The sequence below is a fragment of the Chlorocebus sabaeus genome, chromosome 23, assembly GCF_047675955.1.
Source record: "Chlorocebus sabaeus isolate Y175 chromosome 23, mChlSab1.0.hap1, whole genome shotgun sequence".
NCBI lineage: Eukaryota > Metazoa > Chordata > Mammalia > Primates > Cercopithecidae > Chlorocebus > Chlorocebus sabaeus.
In genome coordinates, this window is record NC_132926.1 from 12,083,653 (window position 1) to 12,099,325 (window position 15,673).

Here is a 15,673-nt window from a genome sequence, read left to right on the forward strand (position 1 = left end):
GCAGTGCCTTGTGGTGGTGAAGAGCCCAGTTTCTATACCTTCCAGCTATGTGATTTTACACAAACTGAACTTCATAAGCCTCAGTTTCCCCATCTGTAAAATGGGGATACTAATGTCACCTACATCATATGATTACTATAGTTAATGAGAAATGTGTATCAGGACCCGGCATGTAATAAGGGCTCAGACCACTGTAGCTGTCATCATTGTTGCTATTGTCATAATGGTGATCATGGATCCTGCTAGAGGCATGAAGGAACAGAGACCCGTGACAAGCCCCTCCAGGGGTTTCTATCCCAGAATCACCAGGAGTCTGGCATTCTTGCCCACAGCTCTCCTCCCAACATCCTTCTATCTCTGTTCCTGGAAGCGAGTCTGGGAGTTGGATGTCCTTGGACTATAGAGCTTCCCTCCGGGAGGGCAGAGGACTGGACACAGTGGACTTGAGGGGTTCCCAGGCTTCTTTGCATCTGTGGCTTCAGCTCAGGTTGGGAAGGGTATGGGTTGTGTTTCTCCAAAGTGTCAATAAAGGACTTAATCACAGGACAAACCTTTATTAAGATCCTGCCATGTCGATGGAAAAATGCTTGAGGTTGGCTCCATGCCTTCCATCAGGGAGCTTAAGCCTTCAAAATGGCTGTGAGGGGCCGGGTGCAGTGGCCCACGCCTAGCACTTTGGGAGGCAGAGGCAGATGGATCACCTGAGGTCAAGAGTTTGAGACCAGCGTGGCCAACATGGTGAAACCATGTCTCTACTAAAAATACAAAACTTATCCGGTCATGGTGGTGGGTGCCTGTAATCCCAGTTACTTGGGAGGCTGAAGCAGGAGAATCACTTGAACCCAGGAGGCAGAGGTGGCAGTGAGCTGAGATTGTGTTACTGTACTCCAGCCTAAGCAACAGAGCAAAAACTCTGTCTCAAAACAACAACAACAACAACAACAACAAAATGGCTGCGAGGTAGAACAATGAGAGGCATTGGAACCCCTCTCTAAAGCCCCCCACGGTACCCCCTGCAGCAGTGTCTGTCCCTTCTAGTTCTCGCTCTTTCCTATCTCTTACCCGTATGGGAGGAAGGTCCAGAGATAAACAAAAATGTTGTCAGGACAAAGAAATTACTCTCTCAACAGCTGGCACCTGTCTTCCTCTTCTGGAAGGAATTGTGTTTGTTGAGGGACGGATCATACCGGTCACCTCGATAAACAGCAGCTGTCGGAGGACACAGAAAGAGGAAGAAGGCTTAGGAAAGAGGAGAGAGAGACTGGCCTCCAGTTATTGAAAAGAGCCAAAGGGCTTTTAACAATTTGCAGGTCTAATATTTGACTTGAAGTTGTTAGTGTGGCTAACCCCAGTGTCTCCTCAGACCTCCTGTGAAGTCAGCTACACACAAGAGACTGGTCAGGTTTTTAGAAGTGAAAATTCGGGGGGAGAGATTGAATGAAAATTCAGATGCTTTTGATGCAGAATGGACCAGTACACAAAAGAAGCCAGTCAACTAAGCTGGCCTAGTTCAGGGAAGCAGGCACTCAGGGCCCCAGGTGACTGGGGAAACCCCACTCTACCCATACTACCACCTGCCTACACACACACACACACACCCCTACACAATAGCAGATAAATCAGCAAAAGAAGGGGTCCACTACTTGGTGTGAGGACACTCTGGCAAAGTCCACTTGAGTTTTATAGGATAAGGCATCTTAGCTGACTTCTGGATTTTAACATCAACTTGCACACTAAACTGTCCAAAGTGCTTTCCCATATCTTCCTCCCTTTTAATCCCTGCAATTTTAGTTTCCATTTTCAGACAAGGAGACTGCAGCCCTGAGAGGTCACACTGCTGGCTCACAGCGACCGGGGCCAGGGTCTGCTCCCCACTGCTGTGGGAATCTTTGCTGACTCAGCAGAGCTCAAGCATCTGGTTGCAATAGTTTTCGGATCGTTAGGATGCTAAGTAGCTCCAAAAATACTTGGGGTGATTTCTAGGAGGCAAAGCTAAGTCTGGAAATGGGGCTCAATCTCTGTCATGACCCGCCCCTCACCCCCAAGCAAGGCAGGGGCTGGGACAAACCCAACCCAAGGCCCAGCAAGGGGAGCAGAGTGTGTGCGCTTGGTCTGGCAGCGCAAGGATGGGAAGGAGGCTGCCTCTGGCAGGGAACTCTGCAGGGGACCACATGAGCCCACACCCCAGACAGCTGCATGTGTACAGATGGGGGGATTTTGGGTTCAGAGCCAAGGACCTCAGAAGAGTGAGCATTTCAAAAGATCTCTGCTGGGGAGCCGGGACTGCCCTTGGGACCCACAGAAATGGTCTACTTTTGACCAGGACTCACTCAATCCCACCGCCTCTTTCTTAATGGGGAGAGAGTCCTGCAGAGGTCACTCTGTACCTAGGTTGGAAGCGTTTTCTGTGCTGCCCCCACTGCCTCACTAGAGGGAGCTCAAGCTCCCGCTTCTACCATAAGCCCACCTGGCCAGGTGAGGTCTCCCTTCTGCCCCAGAGAGGATGTGGGTCAGCGGGCTTGGCAGAGGCAGCTCTCCCTCCCAGTGATGGGGAGGTCTCAGTGAACTTTGGGAAATGTCTTCAGGAATCACAGGCAGCAAAGGCTAGATTTGACTATAAAATGAGTGCTGTTTCTACTCACAGTTTGCAAGACTCTGCAAGCCTCACTCTGAACCTGATGGTCTGTATCCCACCCTCAACCTGCTCCCCGATCCCCAGGTTCAGAGTTCTTCTCAGCAAGTCCTACTAAATACAGAGACCAGAGACCCAGACACAGGGATGGCAGTGGGGAGAGGCAGAGGGTGTTCAACTGGGCCAAGGTCACCATAAGAAATATCCCCCTCTGGATAACCAGGATTTATTTCTGGACATTTCATACTATTCTGGCCTCCAACCCTCTGCTAGATTCCTTCTGCCCAGCCATGTGCTCAAGAACGATGATAAGAACCCTCTCCCCTCAAGGAGGCAGTATGAGTGGTGTTGAGACCTAATCTCCCCCAACTGGATGTGATGGTCATGAGACCAGAAACCTTGTCTATCTTGCGTACCACAAAACCCTCAATGCCTAGAATAGAGCCTGGCACACCGAGAGCATTAAATATTTTATGAGTAAACTAATGGCTCCGACCCTTTCTGCTTCTTTAACCTTGGACCAGTAACCTCATCTCTTTGAGTCTCAATTCTTTCCCCTGTAAAATGGGACAAAAAAAAAGCTTACTAGACATGGCTGTGATGAGGATTACATGAGAAAATCAGCTAAGGCACCCAGCACAGCACTTAGTTAGAAGTAAGCCTCAACAATAACAACTAAAATCTCACTAGCAATTCATCTGCGTTGGGGTGGGAGTGAGAGAACATGTGCATATAATCTCATATAATCCTTCCAGGAGTGCAGTTCTATTATTATCTTATTTTTACAGTTGAGGACACTGAAGCACAGCAAAGTTCAGTGATGAGTTCCAAGTCGTTTTGCTGGTAAGTGGCAGTGGAACACGATTTTTAAGCTCAGGCCATCTGACTCTGCGGCTTTGCTTTTACGCTCAGAAACTGCTTGCTTAGTAGAGTCTTCTTGGATCTGATACTCTGCAAATGACAATGCACGGTTTTGGTTGTCTCATGCAGAGAACAAGGCAAATCTCCAAACACCCGTTCTGTATCTGACAACTGCTTTTGGCGTCTTTGATCCCAAGCACCCAAGAGGTGAGTTGCGCAAGGATCCAATGACCAATGGTCAGCTGTCCGACACGCTGTGGTGTAGAAGCAGGATGGGGTCAAGGGGTGTGCAGTCCACATCGGGGGCTCTCAGCCTGCAGAGCCCCCTCAGTAGCATCCGGTTCTCTGGTCAAGTAAAATATCAGTGCCCCTCCTCTTCCGTTTTACAGAAGAGGAAACTAAGGCTCAGAGAGACAGTGGCTTGCGTCTTTAATGAGCACCCTGTGCCATTCTGTGCCATAACTCTCCCATCTTTGTTAATTAAAAAACAAAAGGAAAAACTAAAGATCTACCACATAGGCCTATACTCTAGGGTGATCTGTTTACTGGGAAAAGAGGGGACAGCCAGCCCTGTTTCAGCTTTTCAAGAAATAGGAAAATGCCAAAGAAACATCAGTCTCCCACCCATGGCTGATTCCCCATTCCTCCTGCCTTCCAGCATTAGGGAACCACCCCTGTGGTCTGTCCTCTAAGGAGAGTGCTGAGTTGGCTCTGAGGCAGCACCTAACCCTGCAGAGAACACAAAGCCTGGGAAAAGGGAAGGAGTGCAGACTCTGAGCTCCTCCCTGCGTCCTCACTTCTCTACCTCCCTTCCTTTCCACTGGAAAAAAAGAAAATTGCCAAGTAATTGCTCCTCAACAACCCCTGCTGGTCCTCAGTCATTTCTTTCTTGCTGAGATTATAATTAGGGATCAGTAAATTTAAATGGGAAATCCATGAGCAGCACAGAGCCTTCATTTGTCAACTGCTGTTTCTTGTACCCTGCAAATGGTGCTCATATTCAGCTGTGGGCAGCGGTGACGAGGTGAGGTCGCCAAGTCAGGAGGGGTTGTTAAGTCAGAGAGCACAGCCCCTTGACTCTTGGCAAGGGTACAGGAGCACCAGCAACACGGATAAGCATTTACTCTGTGCCAGAGCCTGGGCCAGGTACTTTCTAAACCTGATTTTACCACATCTACACTTGGAGGTAAGCGCTAGTTTTATTCCCATTTTATAGAAAAGGATACTAAGGCCCAGAATGACAGTGACTTGCCCCAGGCCACACAGTGGGGACTTGAAGCCCCATGTGACTGAGCTCTAAGCCTCTATCTTTTATCCTAAAATCTGACTGCTTTCCCAATGGAGTGGAGGTCTAGGTCCTAGACCTGAATAAATTCCAGGTTTTTGTCTCTTTTCCTTCCCCACTAATATCCGGATGCAGCCACACCTGGCTTGGGCCTGTCTTCTCCCTCACGTGCCCGGGATGCGCAGGTCAAGGCAAGTCTGGTAGGGGTGGGAGAGAGGAAGAGAATCCTGCCCTTCCTCTTTGCTGTGGCTTCTCCCTGGACTAATAAGATTGCCCTCTTACACTGGGTCTTCACAACATGCTCTCTGGGCAGGTAGGACCCACAACATCCCCTGTATTTTAGAGAGGAGGAAACAGAGGCCTCAGAGAGATGAAGTGACTTCACCAGAGGTTCCTCGGCAAACTATTGGCCGAGAGAGTCAGGACTCGGGTGCGGGAACTCTTGACACCCTTACTCCCACCTGTACGGCTGGGCTCCCTCTGCAGGGAACAGGTCTATGGAAATGGAAAACCAAAACATCAACAGGTGGGAGGAGATGAAGCAAAAGTGTTTTGGGCACCTATGTGACTGCTAAAGCAAAAAGGCTTTGGAGTCCCTCTGGCAGTATTAAGTTTTGTCTTGGCTTTTCTAAGTATCATTTAAAGAGGGAGGCTGTTTATGGTCCTCACCTGGTGGGGAAGATGTGAGGACCCATCAGGATCATAAATGTAAAATGAGGACCCAGTGCACTGTTCAATACATGTGAGTTATGAGCAGTTGTCATTGATAGTTGTGTTACTTGATAGCATACTGATATCATGAGAGAGTCTTATAATAACATTGTGAGATATTGGTATGTGCATGTTCCAGATGCGAAAACCGAGGCTCAGAGAGAAGAAACCTGGTTCAGACACACATCTTGTAAGTGGCAGATCCAGGTTTCAAGGGTTCTGAGTGGCACCCAGACAGATCAATCCATAACCCGGGTCTCCAGGACAAGCTTCAGTGCCTTGACCACTGCACCTCTCAATCATCATGCACCCAGAAAAGTGCACAAGCTACAAGAAATCCTTCGGGTCAAGGACAAAGGCCCAGTGAAGTGACTCTCATTTTTCTGGAATCTTCTTCTGTCGCCAGTCACTTGCTGCTGGGGCTCTTTTAGCGAGTGGTAAATAAAGAAAAATCCCTAAAAATAAAGCGTAATAAAAAAACTTTCTATTTTATTTTATTATTTTATTTTTTATTTTTATTTTTGGAGACAGAGTCTCACTGTCACCCAGGTTGGAGTGCAATGGCACAGTCTCAGCTCACTGCATCCTCCGCCTCCTGGGTTCAAGCGATTCTCCTGCTTCAGCCTGTAGAGTAGCTGGGATTACAGGCGCGCGCCACCATGACTAGCTAAGTTTTGTATTTTTAGTAGAGACAGGGTTTCACCATGTTGGCCAGGCTGGTGTCGAACTCCTTCTCAGATGATCTGTCAGTGTCAGCCTCCCAGAGTGCTGGGATTACAGGTGTGAGTTACCACACCCAGCCTAATGAAGAAATTTTAAACCTCTGCCCATCTCTTCAAATCTAATTTGTAAGTTTTAAAACAAGTTCATGAGCTGTCGGATTTCTTTCTTTTTCCTTTTTCTTTCAATATTTGCTGTCTCTCCAGTCTCTCTTTGTCTCTCTCTGTCTCTCTGTCTTGCTCTTCTTCCCTCTTTCTCTTTGTCTTCTGTCTCTGTTTTCTGGTTTAGGAATATCTTAGTAAATTAACACCTAGAATCTGGAGGAGCTATAGACCTCTCCTTCCTGCCTCCCCTCCCGAAACTTTCCACTCTGAGCTTAGTGGCTGCCTGAGCCCAACCCCGGCTCAGCACTTCAGTGAGTGCAGCACCGTTATGTATCACTGTAATTTTCCCCAGCCTCAGAAACTCACAGCTAAGCCTCTCATGGTCCTAAATGTAAGTGAACATTGTCCCTAGCTGGGAAGGCCAGAATCATAAATTGACTGTGTTTCTGCAAAGCAAAACTTTTTAATCAGAAAGATGTACACTCTTTATCTTCTCGGCTGGAGGCATAGAGAGATTTAAAAAAGAAAAAAAAAGGCATAGAGAGACAAAAAAAAAAAGAAAAAAGAAAACAAAAATGAGGGGAGAGAGAGAATAAGCAGAAGGCAAGAGAGACAGAGGGTGATTGAAGGAAAAGAGGGGCTGCAGAGAGACCCACAAGAGCCATACCCATCTCTCTTATGCCATAGGTAAAAAATTTAACATTAGGTTTTTCATTTCACAGATAAACTGAGGATGCCAGGAGCTCAGTGGCAATATGAGAAGAAGGCAGGATGTTATCTAAAATTAAGAACAGTGTAGCCTGAGCAGGGAGGGAGGGAGCTTTGGAGCTCCCTAAGCTCCAGGAACTGAAAAACCACAGTCTGCCTCATCTTTCTCCCTGCTCGTGGAACTGAACTAGCCTCCAAAGCCAAACGGGTTGTTCTGCTGACTTAGCTTTGTGTGGCAAATGCATTTGAAGCTTCTGTAGCTTTCCAGAAAAATAGTGCATTTCCTAAGGAGTAAGCACCATAGCTTGAGTCATGTTATCAGTTTTGGGGTCCATCTACCCCATAAACCACACATGACTCCACTTTGCTGAAAGACGAAAGATGGTGTAGTGATGCGGTAATCTTAGCAGGAAACAGCCAGATAGGATCTAAATGGGGTAAGGGTGTTGATTTGAGGTTCAGGAGAAGCCTCGTGCCATTTTCTCAACCTCACCATATAAAGCATGGTTGAGGGTCAAGGATAAAAGCTGCTTCTGCCCAGTGCACATTCCCAGGGATCTCCTGGTACAGTCCACAGTACCAATGATCAAAGCGGTAACAGCAGGGTCTTTGCACCACCGAGGCCAGCTGAGGGTTCATAAGCTAAGCAGGTGTTCAGCTTTCCTACCCCTGGAGAAATGCTGCATTTTCACTAAAGAACATTTCCTCTTGCAGAGAGGAGAGCTCTGCCCCCTGCCGGGATAATCACAATAAAGTCTCAGTTGAGAAAAGGGCCAAGGAGCAGTGTCTCAGGTGTCTCGGGTTTGCAGGTTATCGAGCTCACTTGTGAGCTCCAATCCTTGTGAGTGGAAGCATCTTTCTGAGTCGTGGCACCCTCTGCTTTCCACTATACATTTGTGGTTCTGGGCTTGGGGAAGCCAGGGACCAGGACTATGGACTGAGTGCTTCCCACACCCATCACCCCAGGACACACGCTGGAAGATGTTCTCTTTTCTAATAAACGGTCTACTAAGAATATCCATTTGTCATGTTCCCTTTTCTCCTAAAAGTCAGGCGTGGGTGTCTGCCTAATGTCTGGGTCCAGTACAGTGTCTTCTGTGTACTGAATGACAGTCGGAGTTTCTCTTCTTCCTGTGGTTTTGTGGGCAGTGCTGTTTTGTGCCGGCCTGCTGTCTGGGGTTGATGAGCGCTCACCCACCCACCCTGAGACTCAGTGATGGACAGATGCACCCTGCTTCCTGAGATAGGTGTTGGGACCCATGGGTGTTGAACAGACCCCTCTGGTCATGAAAATGGCCCTGTGGCAGCCTGTCAGTGACCTATGTAAACCAAACATAAAATTCTAAGTCCCCCAGCCATCTGAATGGACCCCTCCTCTCAGGCAAGGGCATTCCAAAGTTAACCTGAAAAACTAGTGCAAACCATGGTGGGAAGGGAGGGTCAAATGCAGCTCGTTATTTCCTGCTCCCTTTTGGAGCTCAGGCACAACTGACCAGCATTAACATTAAAACAGACCTTAGGATTGACAAAGCCAACTCTTTGTAGCAACAAGACACCGAATTCCAGCCTGGCTGTAGTACAGCATCACATGACAGAGAGCAGGCCCTGAAAAAAAAAAACAAAGCATTTGCCCCAAATTGTGTTTATTTGCTGTATCTCAAAATAGTCTTGCAAAGCTGTCTCTTGTGGGAAAAATCTATCTTTCAAAGATAATCCCCTTCCTTTTCCTGATCCAGGATAGAATTAAGAAACATTTACAACCTATCCTCTCTGAAGCCTGCTACCTGGGGCTTCCTCTGCGTAATGGGGAACCCTGGTCTCCACAACCCCTTATCTTAACCCAGACATTCTCTTTTATTGATTCTAGGTCTTTAGATGATAATGTAACTTTTTCAACCAATTGCCAATCAGAAAATCTTTGAATGTATCTATGACTTGAAGCCCCTGCTTTGAGTTGTCCTGCTTTTCCAGTCCAAACCAATGTACATCTTCTATGTATTGATTTATTTCTTATATCTCCCTAATATATATAAAACAAAACTGTAGCCTGACTACCTCGGGCAAGATCTCCCGAGGGCTGTGTCACAGGCTGTTGGTCACTCATATTTGGCTCAGAATGAATCTCCAAGTATTTTATGGAGTTTGGCTGTTTTTGTTGACACCTGGGACAGGAACTCCTGGCAGAGCAGACCCCGGGAGGCAGCACACACAACTGTGGCTGTGCCTGCTTTCAAAACCCCATGGCTCATCCTCTGTCCCCTCCTCTCTGTCTCTCTGTGACTTGAAGAAGAAGGATGAAAGGCGGCCTGCAGGTGGACCACAAAAGCGGGAAGCATCGTTCCCATCCGAGAAAGGAAAGAGAACAGAAGACGCCTGATCAGAGCCTTCCTGAGGACTCATCTGCCCTATCCCCAGAGAGCTGAGAACCACCCCCAAGGATTTGGTGGGTCCCCTTTCCAATAGGCCCCTCCACCTCCCACAACACTATACTCTTTGGTGAAAGAGCCCTGCCCATTCTTTGCTTAGTCTGAGCTGATAGGAGGGAAAAGGAGAGCACTGTATGAGTCACAGGTCTCGTTACCTCCCCTCATAGCCCAAGGTAAGGGGAGATGGCAGAGGGGAGTAGCAGGCAGGGCTGGGGATGTGCCATGGGGTTCCCCTGGCTTCTCTCCCCAGAGGCTGAACCTCCTGGGGGAACATTTGAAAGCCTCAGAGACCAGCTATGGTGCCAATTATTAATTGCCTCGGTTTCCCTTCCTATCCCCCACCTTTGCACAAGTGTGAGTACTCACCCTCCACCAACTATGTGACCTTGGGAAGAACCCTCTGAAAGACCTCACACCATTCATGTCATTCTCCCTTCCCCACCTCCCCACACCATCCACACACCACATGCATCAAGCCCCACAGACTTCAGTCCTCAGCATCCTCGCCCCTCGAGAGGGCTGAGAAAAGGAACCATGCTCCTTACGAGCCACCATACAGACGTGGGAATTCCCCTGAAGGTCAGAACCACAGCTCCTTCTCAGCAACTCCTTCTCGCCCCAACAGTGGGAGGTCTCATTGTCCCAAACAAAACGGAATTGCCTGTGACTCATACCCAGCCCTGCCTATTGAGAAATCTACTTCCGGGGTTGGGGGTGTAGGGTGGTGCGGAACTGGAGCCAGGGAGGGGTGTGTGTGTGTGTGTGTGTGTGTGTGTGTGTGTGTTCCTCAGCTTCCTGGCTACTGAACCTTCTCAAGACCAGAGCTCCCTGGCTTTTCAGAAAACCAACTCCCAGATCATCCAGATCATCTATCCTCCGTACTAGGTAGTCTAGTGTGGCCCAAAGCCTGTTTGGACTTTTTTTTATAGGAGAAGAAAAAAAGAACTAAGTGAAAACAGAAAAAAAATTCAGCCACGTGAAGCTGAATTATTAGAGCTGTCCCATGTGAGTCAGGAAAGAGAAGGGTGCTTCCTAAAACATGTTAGACGAGGCACTCTGCGGCTTAGTCTCATCCTCCACTCCCCGAAGTCTCGCTCATCATCTTTGCTGCTAACGTTTTGAGAGGGGCCCAGTGTGCCTTCTGCAAAGCTTGTGCCACTTGCTTCGAGATGTGGCTGTCTCTGGAGGGTTCTCACGAGTGCCACGCTAGATCCCGAGGGCACAGAACTGAAGCTGTTTCAGTTTTTGGTTTGCATGTTGTTGTTGTTACTGTTGCAAAAGGGAAATATCAACTTGGATATTAACAAAATGGAGAACTGAGACCCACTCTGTGATTTTTGCCATTTTCTCATTTTGGTAGAACATGAGCAAAGAACAAAGGTGCTTTCTAATGGTATAACCTAACTTTTAAGGCAACAGCATCATTATTTGTTTAAAGCAAGAAAAGAAGAGGAAATAAAGTTTGTCAAAACCTATTACATGTCAGACATTTTACTGAACTGCCTTAGTCAATCTTTCTCCCCTAAGCCCAATGACATAGGTACTTGTGTCCCCATTTCATGATGGGGAAATGGGGGCTGAGAAAGGTGCAGTGACTTGGTTAAGGTCATATGTATAGAGACAAATGCTAGAGAAAGGATTCAAAATCAGGTCTGACTGTTGCTGAGTTTCTTATATTTTCCAAGTTCTTACACTTTCCCCAACTTCCTTGCCTTCATCTCTGTCCTCTCCTCTGCTTCCTCTGTTCTTTTCTGTCCCTCAAACACACAAAGTTCATTCCCACATCAGGACTTTCTGTCTCTTTGTTTGGCTGCTTCCTTTCTTATCATTTGGGACTCATCACAGAGGCCAACTTCTTGTAAGGTGACCTGACAATTCCTTCTAAAGTAGTGCCCTCTGGGATATTGCTCCGTTAATTTACTTTACAGTACTTCTCACTCACGTACTTTGTTTATTTGTTTATTTCCATAGTCTGTGACCCCCTCCCCACCCCTCACTGGCCCCACAACAGACACTAGAGCGTAGGGCTAGTGAGAGCAGAGGCCTCATCTTTCTTGTTCTTTTCTATATTCAGAGTCTGGAGAAATGGCTGGGACATTGAGGACATTCAGAAATATTTGTTGGATGGATAGGTGGGTGGGTAGATGGATAGATAAGCAGGTGGGTGGGTGGATAGATGGATGAGTGAGTGCATAGATGGACAGGTGGATAGGTAGATGGATGAGTAGATGGATGGATGTACGGATGGGTGGGTAAATGAATAAATTGGTGGATGGATGGATAGGTGGGTGGGTAGATGGATGAGTAGATGGTTGAATGGACAAGTGGGTAGGTAGATGGATGAATGAGTAGATGGATGGATGGATGGGTGAGTAGGTAGATGGATTAGTGAGTAGATAGATGAATGGATGGAGGGGTAGATGGATGGATGGATGGGTGTAGATGAATGAGTTGGTGAATGTACATATGTTTGAATGGATGGTGTCTACTATATACCAGGGTCCAGTGAGGATGTAGAGATGAATAAAATGATGTCTCTTTGATCCAAGTGTTTGCTTTGAAATGAGGGAGACCTTCTCAATTGTCAAGTAGGTGCATCAAAGTATATTAGGTGTTCTGAGAGAATATCAGATCTCAAAAGCACATTTGGGATAGAAATGAGGAAGGGATACATTTTTGCTGGTGCAGGGTGATCAGAAAATGCTCTGTATGGGAGATAACACTGTATCTGATTGATGAAGGATAAAAGGTTATTATTCAAGTAATCAATGAATTTAAAAGCTTCCCTGCAGGCTAGGAAAAGGGAAAGAAGCTGAACACAATCTTAGAGTCTAAAAACTGCAAGCTATTTGGTGTGATGGGACAAGAGGTGTGAAAGATGTGGTCTTGCTTGCTACTGCATATTCAGTGTTTAGCATTCAATTACCCTACCATTGGCACTTGATAATAGTACTCAAGAATAGGTCCTCAATAATTATTTGTTGAAGAAAGGAACAAAAGGAGAGCACAGAGAAAAGTAAAGTGGGCACGATTGACCTGTGCTGGGTACTGCTGGGCTAAGGAATGTAGACGCTAGTCAGAGGACAATGGACCATCACAGAAGGATTGATGAGATGCCTGTTTCTGATGGTCACCCTGCTAAGCACAGGAACTGTATTGGGGAAAGTCCAGGAAGAGGCAGGAATAGACAGAATGGTCTATAGTGATGGTCCGAGTGTGGGATGTTGAAGACCTGAGCTATATCAGGCTAGTGTACATGAAGAGGTAAAGAGGGATTCTAGAGACTTGAGAAAGGTAGAACTAGAGTACCATCCATGGTTCCATATGGATGAAGAAGGGAAGAGGGAGAAAATATAAAGAGAAGAATTTTCCATGCCCCTGCTGGAATGACTAGATGCTAGCCACTGGAATACAAAATGTATGGGGTGGGGTTCACCATGAAGTTAATGAAGGTTATGTGTGAGAATCCCTCCCTTTCATGTCCACTATCAAGGTCCTAAACCTACTCTTGTTTCCATTGTTTTCTTTTTGTTTATTTTTTCCTAAAGAGCCCCTTCCTGCCCAATTATAGAAGCCTCAGGCTCCACCAAGCCTGGATCCTCCCCTGGAAACACAAGGAGAGCAGTTTGGGGGAAAGGATTGTGAAGTCCATTTGGGGCATGGTAGGTTAGAGGTGGATGAAAAACCTTAAGGTGGAGATGTTCTGCAAAGAGCACAGTGCAGGACAGGGTTTGAATCCTGGCTTCATGCTGTGTGGACTTAAGCAAGTCATTTGAGCTCTCTGTGCTCAGTAAAATGGGATGTTAATGATCGTACACCCTGATAGGGTTGTAAAGATTAGACAAGACAATGTAGGTCAAATGCTTAGAACAGTGCCGAGCACATACTAAGTCTTGAAAACAAGTTGCGTGTTGGCTTTTGGTATTCTGTGGGACCGTGTATATCTGAGAATCACTGGAGTTGAGGGTGGCCTTGGGAGGAGTTGGATTGTGTAGAAAGAGTGTGTTAGGGTTTAATATGAGGAAGACCAAGGACAGAGCTCTGATATTTATCAGGGTGAACAGAGGAAGAGGAACCAGCAAAAGAGGCAGACAAGGACTAGCCAAAGGGGTCCTGGAAGCCAGGGGAGGGGAGAATGCCAAGCAGACACTCAGTCATGGGGGTCACCTGCTGCTAAAAGTCTAGCAAGAAGGTGACCACAAGAGGCTGCTGGGTTTTGGGGACATCTCAGTGACCTTGTCAGAGGGCTCTTGGTGGGGAGTTGGGTACTGAGGAATGAAAGTCCTGTGCAGATGACAGGTGTAGATGGTCTCCTGCAGAACCTTGGCCTTGGGAAAAGACAGGAGGCAAGAGGCAGAGGAGAACAGAGGCAGAGAGAAGGTGTTAGGGCGGTTGGTTTGTTTTGCTTCGGGAGGACATGATTCACTGTTTAAAGATGAGATTCACAGGCTTTGGGGGTTGTGATGAAGAGTTGGTGCATAAAGTTTAACAATTTGAGGAAGAAATAAAATAATTGATAAAAAAATTGTAAATGCCTTGACAAAATTAGGAAGGGGAGGATCAAGTGACACAACAAAGGGCCAACCCTGAACTGCTCTCTGAGTCTGGAAGGAAGGCAGCAAGGGTGGGAAGGTTATAAATAAGCTTCTAGGTAGGAGGACAGGAAATGGGGCAGTTATGCCTGATAGCCTCAGCTTTGTTGCTGTGAAGTGGGAGGATAGATCAACTGCAGAAACATAAATACACAGCTTCTCCCACACCATGGGCACTTAGGAGAAATTATGATTACGAAACTTAAAATCTCAAGGGAATATTAGGGTTAGAGGAACCCGAGTTGATGGTAAAGTTATTAATATCCTTACAAATTGTTTTACATCGATTAATATAAAGCAGCGAACGCAGCATACCAAGTAAAAACAACCTCAGAGGCAATTTGCACATCTTTGTTTGTGCTCTACAGTTCATTTCAATTTGCATTCCTTTGTTTGCTTGTAGGTGCTTGAAGCATTTCAGGATCTTCCTACCCTGAAGTTTCAACTTACAAATAAATGCCAGCTAATTAATAAAGTTATGAATCATTTCAAACTTACAAGGACGTGGAAAGAGTCTCACAATTAACACCAATATACACACAACTTTGGTTCAACCATTAACGTATTACTGAGCTTGTTTATTTAAATACCCCTTTTAACTGCAAACAGGAAAATTGCAAAGGTACAGAGTTCCCATACACTTCCTAGCCAGTTTCCCTTATTATTAAAGTCTTACATTAGTATGGTACATTTGTAATAACTAATTAACTAATATTGGTATATTATTATTAACTAAAATCCATACTTTACTTGGATTTCCTTAGCTTTCGCTAATTTCCTTTTTCTCTTCCAGCATCCCATGAGAGATACCACATTATCCTTAGTCATCATGTCTCCTTATGCCCTTTTGGCTGTGACAGTTTCTCAGGCTTCTCTTGTTTTCCATGGCCTTGGCGATCTGAGGTGTACTTCTTCCCCCCACCCTCCCCTTGCCTGAGATGGAATCTCATTCTGTTGCCCAGGCTGGAGTGCAATGGCGTGATCTCAGCTCACTGCAACCTCCGCCTCCCAGGTCAAAGCAACTCTCCTCCCTTTGCCTCCTGAGTAGCTGGGATTACAGGCACATGCCACCAGGCCCAGTTAATTTTTTGTATTTTTGGTAGAGGCAGGGTTTCACCATGTTGGCCAGGCTGGTCTTGAACTCCTGACCTCAGAGGTGTACTTATAAGGTATTTCATAGAATGTCCCTCAATTGGGATTTGTCTGATGATTTTCTGGCAATTACACTGTGGTTGTGGGTTTTTAGAAGAAAGACCACAGAGGTAAAGTGTTTTTCCCGTCTCATTATGTCAAGGATACACACTGTCCACATGTCATCATTGTTGTTGACCTTGATCACCTGGCTGAGGTAGGGCTGGTCAGGTTCTCCGCTGTGAAGTTACACTTTTTCCTTCCTTTCCATATGTACTTTTTGAAAGGAAGTTACTAGGTGCATCCCATACTTCAAAAAACTTAAAAGAATGAGGAATTACGCGTCACCTCCTTGAGGGTGTAAATTTTTTTTTTTTAATCACATATCTATCCGTCAATTAGCTGTTCCTTTACCCGTCCATCAATTCATCTTACATTTTCAGACATTTAAAAATAAGTTTGCAGATTTATATTATTTTGTTGCAAGCAACACATATGCTAAG

The 15,673-nt window shown here is 46.3% G+C and overlaps 1 long non-coding RNA gene across 1 annotated transcript; it reads right to left on the reverse strand.

Annotated features, from left to right (window-relative positions):
* Positions 1-6,348: 6,348 nt before the first annotated feature.
* On the reverse strand, positions 6,349-10,129 carry LOC119628024 (uncharacterized). The gene is made up of 3 exons (XR_005244301.2): positions 9,911-10,129; positions 8,537-8,626; positions 6,349-8,340 (listed from the first exon to the last, which is right to left on the reverse strand). It is a non-coding gene; the product is annotated as an uncharacterized lncRNA (long non-coding RNA).
* Positions 10,130-15,673: the final 5,544 nt, after the last annotated feature.